At 46.6% G+C, this 19,734-nt stretch overlaps 1 protein-coding gene and 1 pseudogene across 2 annotated transcripts in view; one reads left to right on the top strand and one right to left on the bottom strand.

The window, feature by feature from the left end:
* The window catches only part of LMX1A (LIM homeobox transcription factor 1 alpha), a gene marked incomplete at its 5' end in the record, with an annotated part of 150,996 nt that overhangs the window by 76,278 nt on the left and 54,984 nt on the right, over nt 1–19,734 (bottom strand). The window lies entirely within an intron of this gene.
* LOC309828712 (small ribosomal subunit protein uS10-like) lies at nt 268–647 on the top strand (annotated as a pseudogene). Its single transcript has one exon. The product of its transcript is annotated as a small ribosomal subunit protein uS10-like (transcript).

Below are 19,734 nucleotides of genomic sequence, written 5' to 3'. Positions count from 1 at the left end.
TCCTCCCTCTTCACCCGCAGTCTCTCCAAACCTCGCTGTTTCCATATGCCCAGGGGCTAGCCCATACCACCCGATTCTGGACTACCTCCTGGTTTGACTGGCATTTGGATGGGAGGTGGCAGGACCAGATGAAATTCAGTACACAGGCTCTTTGAAGAAGAGGCGGTCGCCACTGCAGCGGAGCCTCGGGCCACCCGCTCCTGTCCCTGCTTCACCGCTGTTCACCCCCACCGATGAACAAGTCGGTCAGGAAGCCGCGCCACAGCCATGGCTTTTAAAGATACCAGAAAGACTTCCGTGGAGCCAGAGGTGGCGTGGTGATTCACCATGTTAGAATCACCCTCACCGGCCACAACGTGAAGTCTTTGGAGAAGGTATGTGTTGACCAGATCAGAGGCGCGAAGGAAAAGAATCCCAAAGTGAAAGGACCGGTTCGGATGCCTACCAAGACTCTGAGAATAACTACAAGGAAAACTCCTGGTAGTGAAGGTTCTAAGACTTGGGATCGTTTCCAGATGAGGATCCACAGGCGACTCACTGACCTGCACAGGCCTCCTGAGATTGTCCAGCAGGTCACTTCCATCAGTCTTGAGCCAGGAGTCGAGGTTGAAGTCACCATTTGCAGATGCTCAAATCAACATTTTTAATAAACTGATAATCAGTTGTTTTAAAAAAAAATTCAGTACACAGGCCCTCCGTGGGGAGCACAGCATTAAAAAGCCTTCACCCAGAGAAAACTCACCTGCAGGCCAAGAGGAAGGCATCAGAGCGTTAAAGGGGACCCAGTACCAAGGGTCCTGAAGGTGAGGCGTGAGTCTTTTTATCGGAGGCCCACAGGGAACCTCAGCCCCGAGAGCACCAGGCAGGAGGCAAAGGAGGCAGCCTCCTCTCTGTTTGTGAGGGCTTCTTCTGGAATTCAGGCTTGAGGAGCTCGGAAGTTAAATGTCCACCACCAGCTGGACATCCTGTGGGCATTCAGCACGTTTTCCTGTGTCAGTGAGTTCCAGGCCAGAACTAGTAGCCTTTCCACTGTGGGTCGCAAACTCACCAGACTTGTCCAGTCATGGCTGAAATCGGTTCTTCCCTGACGGGAACTCCACGGTCTGTGAAAAATAAACGGGTGTGGACTTCATCCAGTGGGCAGAGGTCTTGTCCCTGAAAAGTAGCACTGCAGTCAGCAAGCACTGGCCCGAGTCTGCTTCCTGTTCCAGCGGAGACTTGGAAGAAGAGACAGAGGGCCTATCTCAGCGCCCTCTTCTTAATATCAGTCACAGAGACGTATTTCCAGGACTGAAGGGCGTCTCTCCTGCAGCCTCTTGCACCGCAGCGAGACTGGAGAGAAGATGTCAGAGAGAAGATACACGAACTCCACCTGCAATGCTGCCCTCCCTTGAGGGGAACGAGATGCTGCTGTTTGATTCATCTATTCCCTCAGTGCAAGAAACTCAGCTGCTTCATGCCTCACTTGGCCCTTTCGTGAAATGGGGTCCGTGCTGCGTATGCAGAACCACGTCAGTCAAATGAGTATATCTAACACCCTCCAGAAGCGGCAGAGGGCAAACTTATCCTCTGATTAGCATCTCTACAATAATAAAAATAATTTGTAGTATTAGTTCTGACAAACGACCACAGTTTGGGCCTATGCAGCAGTGTCTCTCCACATCGATAAACATATCAACTGCCCCAAAGACTCTCAAGCGGAGATTTAGGGGGAGGGTTCGAGTGAGCCGTTTACATGACCCCTTTCCATCTCGCGGTCCCCCTCTCCCTGGGGCAGGCAAGTGCTCGTTTTACTGCCTGGCAACCAGACTGGGACTAAGCTTGCTAAAATATGAGTGTTTTTTTGGCTGGAGTACCAGAGCGCCTGCAGCCCTACGGAGAGAGAAAAATTGAACACACCAGGCCGTGGCTCCAGAAAGGGGAAGAATTAGACTTCACACCGAGCAGGCTGAACCATGGCATTCTTTAGATAATGCTTAACAAACCCCCAAACAAAGGCAGCCAACTTAGCTGCATGTTCGTAAAATGTATTCTCAGCAGATTCGGGCTTATTGAAGCACTGAGTTGCTTTGCAGCCAGGGTCCCCATCCTAAGCTTCCCGTTTTTCCGTGCTGTTCCCCTTGTCTAAATTCCTACAGATTCTGCCAATCAGAATTCCTCACTTCGGGCTCAGGAGGGCTTAGCAACCAAGGTAAATGGTGGTGCTTTTAAATTTGATCCTAACCCTGAAGAACAACTGCCCCCCACCCCAAAGCCCCCTGCTCTGACGAGCCATCTTCTGAGGCCGGTCCTCAGCGGTTTGCAGGCTGACCGCTTAGAGATGAAGGGTGTGGAGTTCTGGGATTCACCTCCCCGTCTCACCATTCCACCTCAAATGACACCTCTCACATTTATTCAATGCTGTCGTAGACTTTCTATGACCGGGATCGTGAAAGTTCAAACTTGAGGTTATTTTAATTTTTGGAGATGCCACTGTCAGTGTTATTTTTAAAGCCATGGCTATCATTAGTATTACTAGCATTTGTGTACCCAGGTAGAAAGCCAGCTTGATAAACTAGTAGGCATGTTTTTGTGGTCCAGTCCATTTTTTGCTGCAGAATGTATAAGGCTAGGTAGAAAGGGCAAAAGGTATGGAAGCAGGCTTATAGATCTCAGATCAAACGTAAACGTCATTGAACTCCACTGCTACTTAGTACAGCTTTCACTCCTTCCTCCCTCTCCCGCCTCCATGTTACCCCATTTATCCTGTACCCAAATACCCCAGGATTCGTGTATTAGTTGGACCCTTTTGTAACAGTTGGTGGAGAACAGGAATTTAAGGTCCGGAAACTAGACTGGAGTCCTTACATATGGGCTCTGCAAATTTCATGAGAGCAATACTTTTCCTGTAGGAGAAAGCACCTCTTCACTCCAAGATATGGAGAACTGGCCCTGGTGGCTAGAGTCCCACCAGCATCCCCTGCTAACTCTGGGACCTCACACGGGATTCTTTGTTAAGGGCCTTCTCCATAAACTCAGAATAACAATTCTTACTCTCACTGAACTTCCGGGGCTCTGTCAGGGGTGAATGGGATAAGGAGTAGAAAATATTTTCATTGCTTCTGAGAAAGATGTGTTGACTGAAAAATAAAAATGCACAACCTAAAATTTAAATTATGTTTTATTCGGAAAACTTGCTGAGGACCTACGCCCGGGAGGCAGTCTCTCAGATAGCTCTGAGGGACTGCTCTGAAGAGGTAAGGGAGGGGCCAGGATATATAGGAGTTTTTGCAACAAAAATCAGGTGGTCGGAAAATCAAAAGATTACTACTAATTAAAGAGAAAACAGACATCTCAGGTTAATGAATTAAGCGCTTTCCTATGTATGGGAAGATGCAAAAGTCTGGGCTTATGAAAATCACTCCTTTGCTATGCACCTTAACTATCTAGGGCCAGCATCCTGCTTTTCTCTCCATCCTGAACCCCCTCACAGTGCATAGCTGGGGGTGGCTACAGTGGCTAATGGTTTGATGGCTGCAACATCCTTTGTTTACTGATACAGCAGGTGACATTTTTCATCCACAAATGCCAGATATTAAACTTCCTAAAAAATTTCCAAGACTCTAGTTCTTGAAGATTCTTGCATGTGGCTTCCCTGAACCCTCATCTCCACTGAAAAGTTGCAGCTGAGAAACTACACCCAACCCCAAAGCACAGACCAGCACCTCCAACCAGTTTGTGAGCTGAAGTCTGCTTGGACCGGTGACCTAAATGTTCATGGATTCAGGTCTGCAGATTTAAGAGGTGATCACAGCAAACGTGGAAGCCAGGAAACATGTCAAACACAGAGCTTAACAACAGAGTCCAGCTCCATCCCCAGGAGACAGAAGAGACTCTAGGATTGCTGGAGGTGAGGACAAGGGAACTTTCAGGGGGGCTCCACACAGAGCAGAAAGCAGGCTTTACGGATGATGGCTGCACCTGTGCATTTTTGCATTTATGTGTATACAGTGATCGTCTGTTACAGAACGCCCACTCAAGCACACGGACCCACAAGTAATAATACCACACACATATGTGTGTAAATGTGTATGTGTGTGTGTGAAGCCACAATGCACTGTCCTCTGAAAATGAAGCTATATTGCCCAGGATACCACCTAACCAATAGTGTATGTTCAGTAAGTTACCTGTTGACTGATAAGTGATTCTACAGACTTTTAAACTATCCACATAATTTAAGGGTCTTCCCCCAAGAGATCGCAATGGGTTTTCACTGATAAATCAACCGCTCACTCAGGTCATGGTGATCAATAGCCCACAGTTGTGAAACCGCTGAGTGGGGTTCCGGCAGTGGATAGAAGGAAGCTCATAGCGTGTTCTACCCCCAGCCCCCTGCCTTGACACTCCTGCTTCTTGCTGGAGACTAAACCCCGCGTCTTGGGCCTCTGCTTCCTCTCCCTCCACACACTCTACCCAATTCATCCATCCATCCCCATGGTTTTCAATACCATCTACAGGCTGATGAATCCCAAAGCCCTATCTCTGACCCTTTTCCAAACTCCAAACTCATATTTGACATCTCCACTTGGATGTAAAACACACATCTCAAATTTCACATGGCCAAGCAGAACTCTTCGCCCCCGTCTACTCCCCAAATTGTCCACGTGGCAGTTAGTGGGGTCTCCACCCACCTAGGAGTCACTTTATCCTCCACACCCTGCCATCTAAGTCAACCAGTCCCGTGAGGCCTCTGAATCATGTCCAGAGCTCTTCCCTTTCTCACTGTCTCCACTAGCACCTCCACTTCTTGCCCTCCTAAACTCTGCCACAGGGCAGCCAGAGGGTCTTTTTGAAAATGTAAATCAGAGCTCACTCCCCTGTGTAAAGCCCTCCAAGGATTTCCCATTGGATTTGGAATAAAATCCAAAATCCCTACTCTGATTTACTAAACTTCCAGTCTGATCCTTGCCACCAACTCCAACCCCATATCATGCCACTCTCCCCTCCTTCACTCAGCTCCAGCCTCACTGCCTTCTTTCTGGGCTCAAATAGGTCAAGCTTGTTCCCAATACAGGGCCTTTTCACTGGCCATATTTTCTGCCTGGAACAACCAGCACCACTGCCACCTCTGCCTCCCCTCCCCCTCCCCTCCCCTCCCCTCCCCCACCCCTCCCCTCTTCCCCCTCCCCCTCCCCTCCCCCTCCTCTCCCCCTCCCCCTTCCCTTTCCTCCTCCCCCTCCCCTTCCCCCTCCCCATCCCCTCCCCTCCCCCTCCTCCCCCATTCCCTCCCCCTCCTCTCCCTCCTCCTCCTCCTGCTCCTCCCCTCCTCCCCCTCCTCCTCCTCCCCTCCCCCTCCCCTCCTCCTCCCCATCCCCCTCCTCCTCCCCTCCCCCTCCTCCCCTCCCCCTCCTCCCCCCTCCTCCCCTCCCCCTCCTCCCCCTCCCCTCCTCCTCCTCCCCTCCCCCTCCCTCTTCACCCTCCCCCTCCCCTTTCCTCCTCCTCCCTTACATGGATGGCTCCCTCTGGCATTCAGATCTCAGCCCCAATAGGCCCCCTCATCACCCACCCTAAACTAGCCATCTGGTTACTCTATACATCACCCTACATAGCACTGTTTTTCTTATTTGCATCTTTATTCCTGGTTTGTCTCCTCCAGCTCTAATGTAACTCAATGAACAGAGATATCACATCTGAGTGGCCAGAACAGAGCCCAGCATGTAGCAGGTTCTCAGAACATTTTCAAATGTATGGCTCTTCTAACCAATAAAATATACACAAACACACATTCATGGTCACAGACGTTTAGGTAGAATTTTCTCATCATTCTCTTTGTCCACGAGATATTACACACCACAAGCCCATGCTTACTTTATGTCTAATATCCTTCTGTTGCCAGGAGGCAGAAGAAAGAAATTGCTGAATAATTATTGCCTCAATTGGCAGGAAGTAAGGAAAAGACCAAATTCGCTCCCCCTCACCCCAACCTCCATCATGACAAACTATCTCTATGGTCCATCTGAACACCAGTATTTAAGGAACAGTTTTGAGATCGAAAGACCTAAGTTTGAATCAGGGGCTCAGCCACTCACTACACAGGCGATGCCAAACATCCGTCCCCCTCTCTGGCCTTTGTTTTTTTCTCATCTGGTGGATGAACATACTACCAGCCCTGCCCACCTGAAAGGATTGTAATGAGGAACAATGAAATATATAAAATCACTTTGCACACTGCAAAGTATAAGCTATAAATGTAGGGATTATTGGCATTATTGAGATAAATGGAATTTTCAATGACTGCAAAGATCTACCTGATTATTGATTTCATTTGATACCATCGATCACCTTAGCTCAGGGTGTGTGTGTGTATTTTGGGTCAGGATGGGAGCGAAAGAAGGGCTGCTAACCATGAATTTTAAAGAACGCATCCCAACAACAAACACGGAAGGCTCATTCTGGGAGTCAAAGCTAATATTAAGAGCCAGGAGCCGGCAGGCGGAGGAGGTCAGAGTTAATTACAGCTGGCGGCATTTTACATGGTGCCTACCCAGGCCCCCTCCGCTGGGAACACCACATTCTAAATCCGAGCTGGCTGATATTAGCGAGCACTGATTAGAATATGCCCACAGGGCCTCTTAAACTTTCCTCCTCTTTTAAAGCGTTTGTTTTCAGCAAGATTTATGGGCACCTCTGCTGAGCGCAAGCAGGTTTGCCAGAGCAGGCAAGTCCTTCCCTTTATAAAGCCTTGGCCGCACAGTGCCCGCCTGGGCACCCGGGTGGGAAGAAAGGCAGGCTCCATCTGGGTGATCTTCCTTCCCGCAGAGAAGAGCGTGTAGGGACCTGGCAGAAAGTGTTCAGATTTCTGACCGGCCTGCAATGGCCCCCAGCACCACGAGCTACCGAAGGGGGTAAACAGCCATGGCCTTCAGGAGAACCAGAGGGTCTCAGTCTCTCCATCTGTGAAATGGGTTGACAGGAAAAATGGAAGTTGACCTTGCCAAGCTCTGACAGGTAAGAAGGGCTTGCTGTTTGGAAGAATGTCCTTTAAACCTTAGCCACACACCCAGAGTACTCCTCTTAAAAAGAATAAATGTATTTCTCAGATTTAAATGTTCATGTGGAATGCACAGCAGGATCTCCAGCCAGGATGCAGGGATCCAGTGAGGAAAATGAAAGAATTCTCATCTCCACTTCACAGTTATGGCCCATCCCACACCTGGAAGGAAATCCTCAGGGAGAGAAAGTTCTGCAAGAACTCTATTCCCTATTTACTACCCAAGCTGAGTGAGTCTGGACCTGTGGGATGAGGTCCCTCTGTAAAATGAGATGTGGATGAGATAGCATGTCACATTCCTTCCAGTCTAAACACTATCACTCTATAATTCTTCTTGTCCCTTCCCATGACGCCCACAAAACCAGGGACCATTCTGAAAAGAAATAAGGGACAGCTCTGAGATGCCGCAGGCCTTTTCTGCTCAAGAGTTGCTCTGTGTCTCAGGGCTGCCAGGGAGGATAGTCTTCTTGCCCAGAAGACAAGAGAAGGCTGAAATCTCCAAGGTGAATGCATGCATATGGGCTTCCCCATGAAGGATTAGTAAGGAGCCCGTGAGGACCAGCTGTTCAGCATCTCCATCCAGGACCAAATGAAAGGGAACGGGCTCCGCCTGACGGGCTGGGCTTAGGCTGCAAGTAGGGAAGTGTTTCTAGCCAGGACGGGTTGTTAAACACGGCAACGGGTTACTAACAGAAGCGTTGTAAGCTTCTTTTTCAAACTCCTCCTCTGGCCCGATGGGCCCTTGTATGTCTGAGGTGGCTCAGTAGTCTGGAGTGAAACTGGGAGGAAGGGCAGGGGCTATGCGATGTCCCACCTTTCCCAGCCATGCGATGCTCTCTGGAGTCCGTCAGAGTGTGACTAGCTGATTACAGAAATGGCAGCCCCTCTCCTTGGCCAGTTAAAAAAAAACAAAAACAGGACTTATACAGACTCAAAGGCTCAGTCCAAGAGGAGGCAGGACCCCTGAGCAGTCACTGTGCAGGGGGAGGTGAGGTTGGCAGCAGGGCTGTTGTCTCAAGTCCAGGGGGTTGAGTTGACCCCTCCCATCACCACTTTCACTACTTCTGTGACTATGGACAAACTACCTAAAACCCCCGAACCTTAATATCCTCATCTATAAAATTAGGTTCAATAATTCCCACCGTGGAAGGTTCTTATATTAGATGAGTTAACTTATATAAAGCACCCGTTACGTGGACACTCAGTAAATGTAAGTGTCCTTCTTTTCCTCCTGGCAGGCTCTGGATCGGTGCAGGAAGTGCCTTGATGGACCTCAGAGGTCACACCAGGAAGACAGGAGCCAGGGAAGCGCCAGAGTGGGTCGGCCTGCCAGTTCCTTTGACTCATTTCGTGAAGGACCCTCAACAGGTCTAAATTACCCCAACGCCGTGTACCTGGGCGATGGAAGCACACAGCTTCAAAAACCAGAATCTGAGGATTCCACACTCGGCTTTGCCTTGATCAAGTTCCCTTGGCTTCTCTGTGCCTCAGTTTCCCTTCATTCAGTAAAGATGGAACGAGAGTACCTAGGGTGGGGGGGAGAGTACCCACCATGTACCAGGCGCTAAACTTAGCACTTTCCATACTTTCCTTTAATCCTCAAGAATCCTGCAGGGTTATTACTGTAGAGTCATTTTACAGGTAAGGAAACTGAGATTTACAAAAGCACATTGCCAGAGACCAAAACAGATCACGTGTGGCACCAGGATTCAACTGCAGCCTATCCAGCTCTGAAGACAACCCCTTTTGCATTTTTAAATACCTCTAAGAGGTGTTCTGAGCATTTGCAAGATTGTGTCTACAAAGAATATTTGACGCTGGAAGGGAACCAGCAGTTCTTAAGTACTGCAGATTCCAAGGTGTATCTACCTCAAATTCTCCATCTCTCTGCCCTCTCCTATCACCCAACTAGGTTAAAATCCAGGAGATACATACAATGGGAATTAATAGTAAGACTAGGTTAATAGGAAAAATAAAAGAATGTCCCATTGTATTTGTCTTGATAATAGGAAGCACAGAAACTTTAAAAATGCAAACTACTAATTGTCTAAATGACCTCCTACTCCCTGCCTAGCCAGCTGCCTCAGGTAGTGTGGGCCAGGCTGCCTCCGTAAAATCCATCTGATTCGGCCCAATTCATCAGACCCTAAAGACTGTTCCAGTGGCAGAACATGATCAGTGACTTGAGAATTCCTCTTCACATACAAGGGAATTCATTTCTCCCTGGGGCCTGAAGCACTGAAGTCCTTCTCACTCCACTCCCAGTAGGTAAATTGGAGCATGGACTACCCCTCTCCTTAAAGAGAGAAGCCCAAATTCAGAAACTAATTTGCCAAAAATGAGGCAGTGACAAGATTTAGTTGGAACTGGGCCCTCAGTGAGTTACGTCTGATAACTCTTTTGTTCCTTTGCGTTCTAGAGCTCGGGTAGACTCCAGTTATTTGTCCAGGAAGAGTGAAGCTGGGTCTTCCCACCCAGGTCTCCCATCCTAAAATTCTAGATGCTAACGGTATTGTTTCCTCCACCTCCCAGGCAACACCTCCTACAAGGGCCACACCTGCCACCTGAGTCTTGAAAATACAAGAGTCTTGTTGAGGAATACTCTATTCCCAACAAATCTGTAGAAGTCAATTAGGGAAAAGTTATCCATGGTCTCGGTTCTACTAAACAACAACAAACAAGTAACAATAACAACAAACCGACTGACCACTAAAATCCTCTAAAAACTCTTTTATTTCAAATATCTGACGTAGAGCCAATTTCCCAAGAATGCCACTGTTGTGTAAATCGAGGTATGCCTGTCCTGAGAATGAACTCCCAGCCAGGGTCCCTTGTTTGGTTGTATAGCCATAGAGCCAGACTGAGTTATTCATTAACTTCCTGTATGAAAACCGAATAATAAAACTGAAGTGTGTTAAACAAATACAGATGAGGGGGTTTAAATCACCTCCAAGTCACTAGGCTTAAAAGCGCTGTCATTTCCCCTGGAACAAGTACGCTGTAGCACCACATTAGTAAATGGAGATAACAATATTTATGCCCATCCCAGGCTGGGGCCTGGGCGGACAGCTCTCCCGGGCCGGGCCAACACAGAGGAAGAATTGACAGGCACTGGGGGAATGGGTAGGTGGTCCCCACCCCCCGAATCCCCTTCCAGTCCTGTGATTCCAAAATATGCTCAGAGGTGAGGGGCAGAAAGGTGTCTTGGAATGAGCAGTGCCTGCCGTGTGTTAGAGCCAGAAACGTTTCTGTGACTAGCCGTGGGAGTCGAAGCCTTCGCCCCTTTGTAACAACCACTTAGCTCTTATTTCTCCCCAGGGATTTATGTGTGAGCGAACAGCAGGCAGCTGCCACCGGGAACTACAAGGCAATGGGACGCCTGCAGGAGGAAAGGCCCTCCTGGGCTGCTCCTGCAAGCAGCCAAGATGCGGTTAGATTCCATCTCTGGTGGGATCCCATGTCTCCTAGGTTACAGCTGAGGACTGTGTTTTCCTTTATTACAACACAAAATGTGTGTTCTCCAGGGACTGTTCAAACATCTGTACGAGGTACACCGTGCCTGCGTGTGTGTGTGTGTGTGTGTGTGTGTGTGTGCGTGCGTGCGCGCGCGCTCACACACGCTCAGACAGCAGCGGCAGTCATGACCCAGCTCTTCAAATAAACCTCTCCAGATATTTAAAATTCATGGGGCCTCAGTGCTGGCCCAGCAGCCGGTCTGCTACAGATGTGCAGTGGTGCAGTCTCAGAACTCTAATTAAAACAGAGGAAGTGATCTCTTCCTCAAATTTCCTTTAGCTTGAACTCCATAAAAATCACTAAGTAATATCCGATTGGCAGAGTGAATCATAGGAGCTGGCAGCTGGGCCAAGTGGACAGAGCAAACAGACCTCTGGCCCCCTGCAGGGGGTGTCTTTCAAAACACCCACACCAGAGACTCTGGCCTCCTTGCCCTGTGCCTTCATCTAATCTTTTGTGGTTACATTTATGAAGTTATGATTAGGTGTCCATCTGGAGTTAGGGGAGGGGTACTGTTGATACACCTTAAACACCACGGACCCAAAGTCCGTAAAAAGTGTGGTCGACTACTTTTCTCTGATCGTTGATGGAAAACGAGAGCCAGCAGCCCTGATATTTATACGAACAGAAAGGCACTGCGGATCGAGTTGTCCCCAGATGGGCTCCTAGGGCTGATGAGCACGCTAACACATATTTGGGGCCACTGGGCACCCCAGCCTGGCCAAAGAGTCAGATGCAAAGTGCCCCAGGAACTGATGTGGGATGAATTGGAAATGCCTTCTGAAGAAATGTCACTACGTTTCCCTAGCCTCAAAGCTCACCGACCGTTTCTCCCATCACACATTTTAAATGATTCAATATATAAAAGTGTTCCTGTTTCCAATGTCCAGAATCTCAGGACCAGCAATCCACGCACATGTCATTAGGTGCACACAGTCACAAATTACTGCTTGGGCTGGTGACGTGCCACACGGTACGAGCAGCGCTGGGTGTGGGTCAGAGGGCTGAGTCTGGGTGGAGGACCAGCCACTCTGCATCATCTAACTTCTCCTTGGCCTCATAATTCATCTGGAAAAAGAGGACGGCACCCACCCTGCCTGCCTCAGAGGGCCGCGGTGGAGGTTAAATTTTATAGGAGTACTTTGCAGACTCAAAGCCTCCCTTAAGAGTCATGGAGAGGATCAGCCAGATTCTATGACGAGCCTGGTCTCGGCCATTTCAACCCTGGCTGTAGATTAGAATTACTTGAGGAACTTTAAAAAAAATAACAAAGCATAGGCCCCATGGCCAGGGGTTCAAATTTAAGTTGTGCTAATGTGCAACTGGGGGTGAAAACCACCATGCTGGTGGAATGGAAACTGAAGTAAGTGACAGATCTGGGTCTCCCTTGCAGTAAACATGTACAGTACTTGGATCAGATACATCAAGCCCTCAGTTTATGTATCAGTTAAATGGGCATCCTAATACCTGCATCTAGATTCATTTCATCGATGTTTACTGAATACTTACTATACTCATTTCCTATGGCCACTGTGAAAAATTAGCACAAACTTGATGACTTAAAACAGCAGAAATTTATTCTCACATAGTTCTGGAGGCCAGAAGTATGAAATCTGTTTCACTAGGCTGAAATGAAGGTATCAGCAGAGCCACACTGCCTCCAGAGACTCAAGGGAAAAAGTTTCTTCTAGCTCTGGTGGTTACTGACATTCCTTGGCTTATGGCTGCATTACTCCAATCTCTGCCTCTGTCTTCACATCATCTGTGTGTGTGTGTGTGTGTGTGTGTGTGTGTGTGTGTAATCTCCTTCTGTCTCTTTTTTTAAATTTTTATTTATTTATTTTATTTTTGGCTGTGTTGGGTCTTCGTTGCTACATGTGGGCTTTCTCTAGTTGCAGCGAGCGGAGGCTACTCTTTGTTGTGGTGCGCGGGCTTCTCATTGCAGTGGCTTCTCTTGCGGAGCACAGGCTCTAGGCGTGTGGGCTTTAGTAGCTGTAGCAAGCTGGCTCCGTAGTTGTGGCTCGCGGGCTCTAGAGCGCAGGCTCAGTAGTTGTGGCGCACGGGCTTGGTTGCTCCGTGGCATGTGGGATCTCCCCGGTCCAGGGCTCGAACTCACGTCCCCTGCACTGGCAGGCGGATTCTTAACCACTGCGCCACCAGGGAAGCCCTCTAGCTGTCTCTTATGAGGACACTTGTGATGGCATTTAGGGTCCATCTGGATAATCCAGGATAATCTCATCTCAGATCCTTATCTTAAATCACATCTGCAAAGACCCTTTTTCCATATAAGATCACACTGGCGGGCTGCAAGGTTTAGGACCTGACGTGTTTGTGGCGACATCTTCAGCCCACTACACCTACTATGGGTCAGACATTGTGCTAGGTGCTGAGAACACAGCAGACAACAAAAGCCTCTCAAGGAGTGTTAAGGATTACAGACTCTCAGACTTAAGAGACGTTAGAGCAGAGATTCTCAAAGTGTGGTCCGCAGCCCATCAGCATCACCTGGGAACTTGTTAGAAAACTAAATTCTTGCCTTTCCTCTCTTCTGAATAAGAAACTCAGGGGTGAAGCCCAGCAATCCATGTTTTATCAAGCCTGTTTTAACAAGGTGATTCTGATGCATGGTAATGCCTGAGAACCACTGGACTAAAGGTTATGGAGTTCCTTTATTCTAGCCTTCTTTTTCCAATATCTCTGCTAAATTTATAACCAGCTTCTGCTTAAATACCACCACTTTAACTGCATCTCATGGGAAGATTTCCAGGGCTCCTGCTGACAGACGCCGTGTGGCTGGATGGAGGCTGGTTGCACTGAGGTTTTTGACTTCTACAGTAGAGGGTTGGAGGCTGGCAAAGGGCACTCTTACCCAGATCAGATGATGACCAGGACTCCTTGCTTACCTTACCTTTTGTGAGAGAAACAGCTAGCAAAATTTATAAAAATCTACAATAATTAAGAAAGTGTGGCATTAGCATAGAGTTGGAAAAATAGAAAAATGAACAAAAAAGTCTCAAAAATAGACCAATGTCGACATTGGGACGTTATATGTGATAGAAAGAGCAGTGCAAATCAGTGAGGAAAGACTAGATGGACTAAATATTCAAAAATAAATTCCAGATGAATTAAAGACATACATAATAAATGTGAAAAAGGAAAATGTTTTTAAAAGAAACCATTATTTAAAATACACAAATTCAGTGCAGCATGACGTTCCCTGCGGTACTGCAGTAAGCAGGATTCCACAAGAGATCGGTTAAGAATCTGCCTGCCAATGCAGGGGACACAGGTTCGAGCCCTGGTCTGGGAAGATCCCACATGCCGCGGAGCGGCTAGGCCCGTGAGCCACAACTACTGAGCCTGTGTGTCTGGAGCCTGTGCTCCGCAACGGGAGAGGCCCACGCACCGTGATGAAGAATGGCCCCCACTCGCCGCAACTGGAGAAAGCCCTCACACAGATACGAAGACCCAACACAGCCAAAAAATAAATAAATAAATAAATAAAATAATATTAGATAAAGTAAAATATTAGATAAAGTAAATATTAGATAAATATTAGATAAAATTCATTATGGATCAAACAGAAAAATAAACTCTTAGAAAACAAAACAAAAAAACCCTACCATTTCATATAACTGCCCATTCCATTGCTCACAGTTAAAATGGTTAGAAATGGTTTAAAGTTACTAATACAAGATCTAAGAATTTTATTATCGTTCCCCTACACACTCCAGACGTTGCTAATACTCCCCATCTCAGCAATAACTCCAATTTACACAGCCCCGTGCTTGAGTAACCCAGCAGCCAGCTACTGATCAATGCCAACTTCTGGTCTACAGCACGGTCCTAGGCACTGATGGAGATATAATGCACAGGTGGTGGCTTTAAAGATGTGACCATCAGCATGGAGACACCGATCAAAGGTATGTGAAACACTAATGTAAAGTAGTAGCAGATCTCTGTCCCTAGCTTAGAGGTGAAGAGGAGGGTTCAGGGCCTGGACTTGCCTCTTTCCATGTATGTGATGTACCAGCTGACTGAGTCTGGGCCCAACACTCATTTAAAAAATGAGGCAAGTGAACTGGACAATATCTAATCGTCTACGACTTTTAGTGTGGCCAAGTGTGCTTCTCTTATTATTATTAAAAATAATGATGATGCCTAATCCTGAATGCTTACTTGCGGCAAGTACTGTTTTAAACATTTTGGTCTTCATTTCAACCCCACAAGGTCAGTTCTGTCATCGTCTCCATTTTATACATGAGAAACTGGCTAGAGAGGAGAAATAACTTTCCTAATATCACACAGCTAGTAAGTGGCGGAACTGGGATTTGAACCTGTACTCCCAACCACTCTTCTGTACGGCTGCTCACAGCTGACTAAGATGGGCAGGGATGCCTTGCAAAGGCAGTCACACTTCCTTTTGGCTTTGAAAGACGACCAACATAAACCAACTATAAAAAGCAGGATTTGGCATCATGTTTCTGCAGGATTCTGGGGGTTTTCTTTTCTTTTTCTTTTTTAAAAATAGATCTTTATTGGAGTATAATTGCTTCACAATACTGTGTTAGTTTCTGTTGTACACCAAAGTGAATCAGCCATACGCACACATATGTCCCTATATCCCCCCCATCTTGAGCCTCCCTCCCACCCTCCCTATCCCTCCCCTCTAGGTCATCGCAAAGCACTGAGCTGATCTCCCTGTGCTATGCTGCTGCTTCCCACTAGCTAATTATTTTACATTTGGTAGTGTATATATGTCAATGCCACTCTCTCTTCGCCCCAGCTTCCCCATCCCACCCCATGTCCTCAAGTCCATTCTCTATATCTGTATCTTTATTCCTGCCCTGCAACTAGGTTCATCGGTACTTTTTTTTTTTTTTTTTTTAGATTCCATATATATGCGTTAGCATACGGTAGTTATTTTTCTCTTTCTGACTTACTTCACTCTGTATGACAGACTCTAGGTCCATCCACCTCACTACAAATAACTCAATTTCGTTTCTTTTTATGGCTGAGTAATATTCCATTGTATATATGTGCCACATCTTCTTTATCCATTCATCTGTCAATGGACATATAGGTTGGTTCCATGTCCTGTCTATTGTAAACAGTGCTGCAATGAACACTGTGGAGTGAATCAAAATGAGCACAGCTACCGGAAACATCTCTCTCACAGCAGCTCTAAATCATAGTTGCCCATTCTGGAAACATTGTTTTCATATTGACATATATACACTACCATGTGTAAAACAGATAGCTACTGGGAACCTGCTATATAGCACAGGGAGCCCAGCTCGGTGCTCTGTGATGACCTAGATGGGTGGGCTGGCAGGGGTTGGGAGGAAGGTCCAAGAGGGAGGGGATATATGTATACATATAACTGATTCAATTCGTTGTACAGCAGAAACTAACACAACATTGTAAAGCAACTATACTCCAATAAAAATAAAAATTAAAAATAAACCAAAGCTCTGAGAACCGCACTGAGGGGTCTGTGTTAAAAGTTGGAAGCCAGGCTCAGGAAAGTGAATCAGCGGTAGGATTAGTTGTTATACGCCAAAAGGCAGAGAGGGAAGTAAAAGACAGGTTAGACAAGTGAGGGGGTTCTGAGGCCCATACAGAGTAGAGCAGGCAGCCTCTCACCTGGAAGGCCACCTGTGCAGCAGGAGTGCTCAGACTGTGGCATCAATCCACACCTACCAGATAACAGGTCTGATTGATTTGTACTTTAAAAAACACCTGATGATGAAAATCATTCCCCTTTATTTCTTCTAGATATATAATCATTTGTTTGCTCATTCCCTCAAAATGTGTGCAAACTGTTGGTTCTCAGAGATGAACAAGACCCAGGAACTTACACAGGCAAGCAAATACAACCCAGGGATAGAGATGACCCTCTACACCAGCCTGGTGTCTTGGGATTTACGCCCTGTTCACACTCATTGGCAATATCAAAAACACTTATTGGGTCAAAGCTATATGCAGATGTCCTCAGGGGAACAAAGGGCTTAAAGGAGTGTCCATTTAACCAATTAGAGTTCCACTTAGCCAATTTCTATTGAGTTTTATTTTTTTCAGGGGCCATACAGACAGTGCATGATTAATTAACATCGGATTAATGTGTAGGAGTTTAAAAGAACTTCACACTCAATATTTGGTCCTCTGAACCCTCTGAACAAGGAGGCATGATCACCCCTGTTTCAATGTGGGCAAGTCACATCACCACGCCTAACCCAGTTGTCTCATCTGTAAAATAAGAGATGTGGGCTGAAGATCAGTAAGACCTTTTCCAGCTCTAAAAGGCTATGATTCTCAACATCAGCGCTAAGACTCAGAGAGAGGAAATGACCTGAAGAATGGTCCACCCCACATGATCGGTAATGAATGTTGAGCACGCGCTATGCACTAGACACGAAGCTAATGCCATACAAGGGTTTTCTTGTTGGTCTTCGCTACAGCCCTGCAAGTGAAATGGGCACTAATGTTAGACCCTTATTCTATAAATGAGGGAACTGTGACACAGAGTGCTTACACACCCTGTGCAGGAGAACACAGCTGGAAGCAGAGGCACCAGGTGGAAACACAATCAAGTCTGAACCTAGCGACCAAGTTCCTACCCACCACACTGTCTGGCCCACCCAGCAAGGGAAGTGGCCACGATGACACAGAACACAAACCCAGATCTTCTAGTTACAAACCCAGGCTCTCTCAGCTGAACCTCGGCAAACACCTCAGTATTTTGGGGTGCTTGTGACTCCAACTGCAGCACTAACTCAACAATGCTTGAGGGTAAATTACAAGTAAAGAGTCAGTACAACGAGTAATAACCTGATGATAAATCTCAATGGGGTAATGCCGAGGGCTGGTCCTGGTTGGTCAGGGCTGGCCAGGGTGCAGGGAAACAAGCACCCTTAGCTACTGCTGGTGGTAGTGTACAGACCGTTTAGACCCAGTAATTTCCCTTCTAGGAATCTGACTTAGGTAAATGTCTCCTCCATTTTTGACCCTTCAGCAATTAAGCCTTTGACTCTCTAATAAAAGATATGGTCCTTCTCCCCACAAAAATCAAATGCGCGTGAATGTTTGCATGCAATTACAGAGGATGCATGGATGCCAATCTGAAACCTGTCCGTGAGTTTCAGCTCCGAATCCCTAAAGAAAAGAAAATCAGTGATGTCCAACACCTGGATAATATGGTACATAAATTCCATTTAATATTATGCAGCCATTTAAACAATGTTGGAAATGTGAAAGAACTTTTAATGACACGAGAAAGTGCTCGTGATAAATTGTCAAACGTGGAAGCAGATTATAAAATGTTATAATATGATCCCTACAAAAATACATAGGCAGAGGGAAAAAAAAACATGGGAGATGGGAGGCTGGAATCCAAACATTAACAGAGATTTCTGGACAGTGAGATGATAGATGATTTTAGTTTCTTCTTCATGATGTTTTACGTGTTCTGAATTCTTTATAATAAATATGAAGCCCTTTTATAATCAAATATAATGATTTTTTAAAAAGAAATAATCTAATGATATCACCTAAACAAGCATGAAGTTTCACTTTTCTCCCACTGCCAAATATAAGCTCCCAGGCCTCCCAAGGGAAAGGGCATCCACGTCAAAACCAAAATCAGAAGTTGACCTGTGAACTTATAGTTCCCGCTTCTCCATTCTTTGGCCACTGAATAAAGCTTGTGCTGTGTTGGGAAAAAAAAAAAAAAAATCGAGGTGCATGATCAGTGGATAATAGTAAATTCCACCTACTTGTATGTAAAAATGAAGATACTTTTCTCCTCAAGAGAGAGAGGGTGAAACACTGCATATCAAATCCATAAATGAAAAGGCAAGGGTTTCCAGCTCTTTAAGGCAAACACTCTCCAAGTGGCGGTTCTCAGCCACGAGCCCTGGAGAAAACTCCCTCCCCAGGGGCAGATGGGAGGAGAGCCGGGATAAACATAAAGTTCACGTGGCTGGTAGAAGCGAATCGAACATATGGGCCTGGAATCTGCACACCAAGTCTGGGGCACCACCCTGAACAACAGGAGAAAATATTGAACGTTTATTCTTCTCTCCACCTAAATATTTCTTTGGCTAGAAAAGTCTGGTTGGAAATAGTTGAAACCTTGAGAGAATTGACTAAAAATCCAGTTTAGCAATCCCACTCAAAATACATACATAAATAGATACTGATAAAATCTAACTTGCTTGTGAGTTCTTTTAAATTGCTTAAATACACACACACACAGGACACACATTTGAAAAATTTGGCCTCTTCTCTTTATTTTTAATTAGTTCCAAAATGGCTTTCCAATCGAGATTTGTTGAAGCAATCAGATGCTTCCATGTTGCCATCGAAAGTGCAGTTTTTCTCTTCTAAAATAGATTTGATCACATCATAGTACTGCTGAAAACCACACACCAGAGCCCCAGGTCCAAGTTTAGCCTGTTAAAACCCCTATCCCAGCCTCATACACCACCCTGACCGAGCCCTATGCCCTGAGGCCCGCCGGGGCTTGCCAGTCCTTGAGAAAACTCTGTCCTCTGTTGCTTACACCGTTCCCCTTTGCTGAATGCTATTTCCCAACCTCCTTCACCTCCTCCTGTCAAATTCTGTCCATCCTTAGACGTCTCTCTTCAAAAGAAACAGTGAAACAGAGAGCGTCAAACTTGTATAGGATGTTCATCAACTAGAGCAAAATCTTGGTGCTAAAGGAGTCTGACAACAAACAGGTGTCAGTCAGTTGAGAAAAAGTGGGAAGGGCATCACAGACAGGGAAGAGCATACACCAAGTACAGAGAGGCACACCAGAGCACAAACAGTGAGGCGGGGAATGGCAGGAGAGGAAACTGGGAAGGTCTTGGAGGGCACGCTAGCGTTTGCCACCTCAAAGGAGAGGTATCTGCAAAATGCAAACGTCATGTCCGGTCAAGCGCCATAATACATGTGTGTGGCTCAGCGGAGAAGAGCCTGGTTCTTAGACAGCCAGCTCCAGACATCACCTTGACCGCGAAGCCTTCTTCCCTGCCGCCATTCAGAATTAACTGTTTCTTCTCCACGCGCCTTTAGAGCATTCTCTTTACACCTTGAATGCAGGATAAACAGCCGATGCCTGCCACCCATCACAAAGTTACTAAATCAGATCTCGTACAGTGGGGTCCAGGCCTTGGACATTTTTC

This window comes from Grampus griseus (genome assembly GCF_964374135.1).
Source record: "Grampus griseus genome assembly, chromosome: 1".
NCBI classification, from domain to species: Eukaryota; Metazoa; Chordata; class Mammalia; order Artiodactyla; family Delphinidae; genus Grampus; species Grampus griseus.
This window is presented reverse-complemented; position numbering and strand designations above follow the sequence as displayed.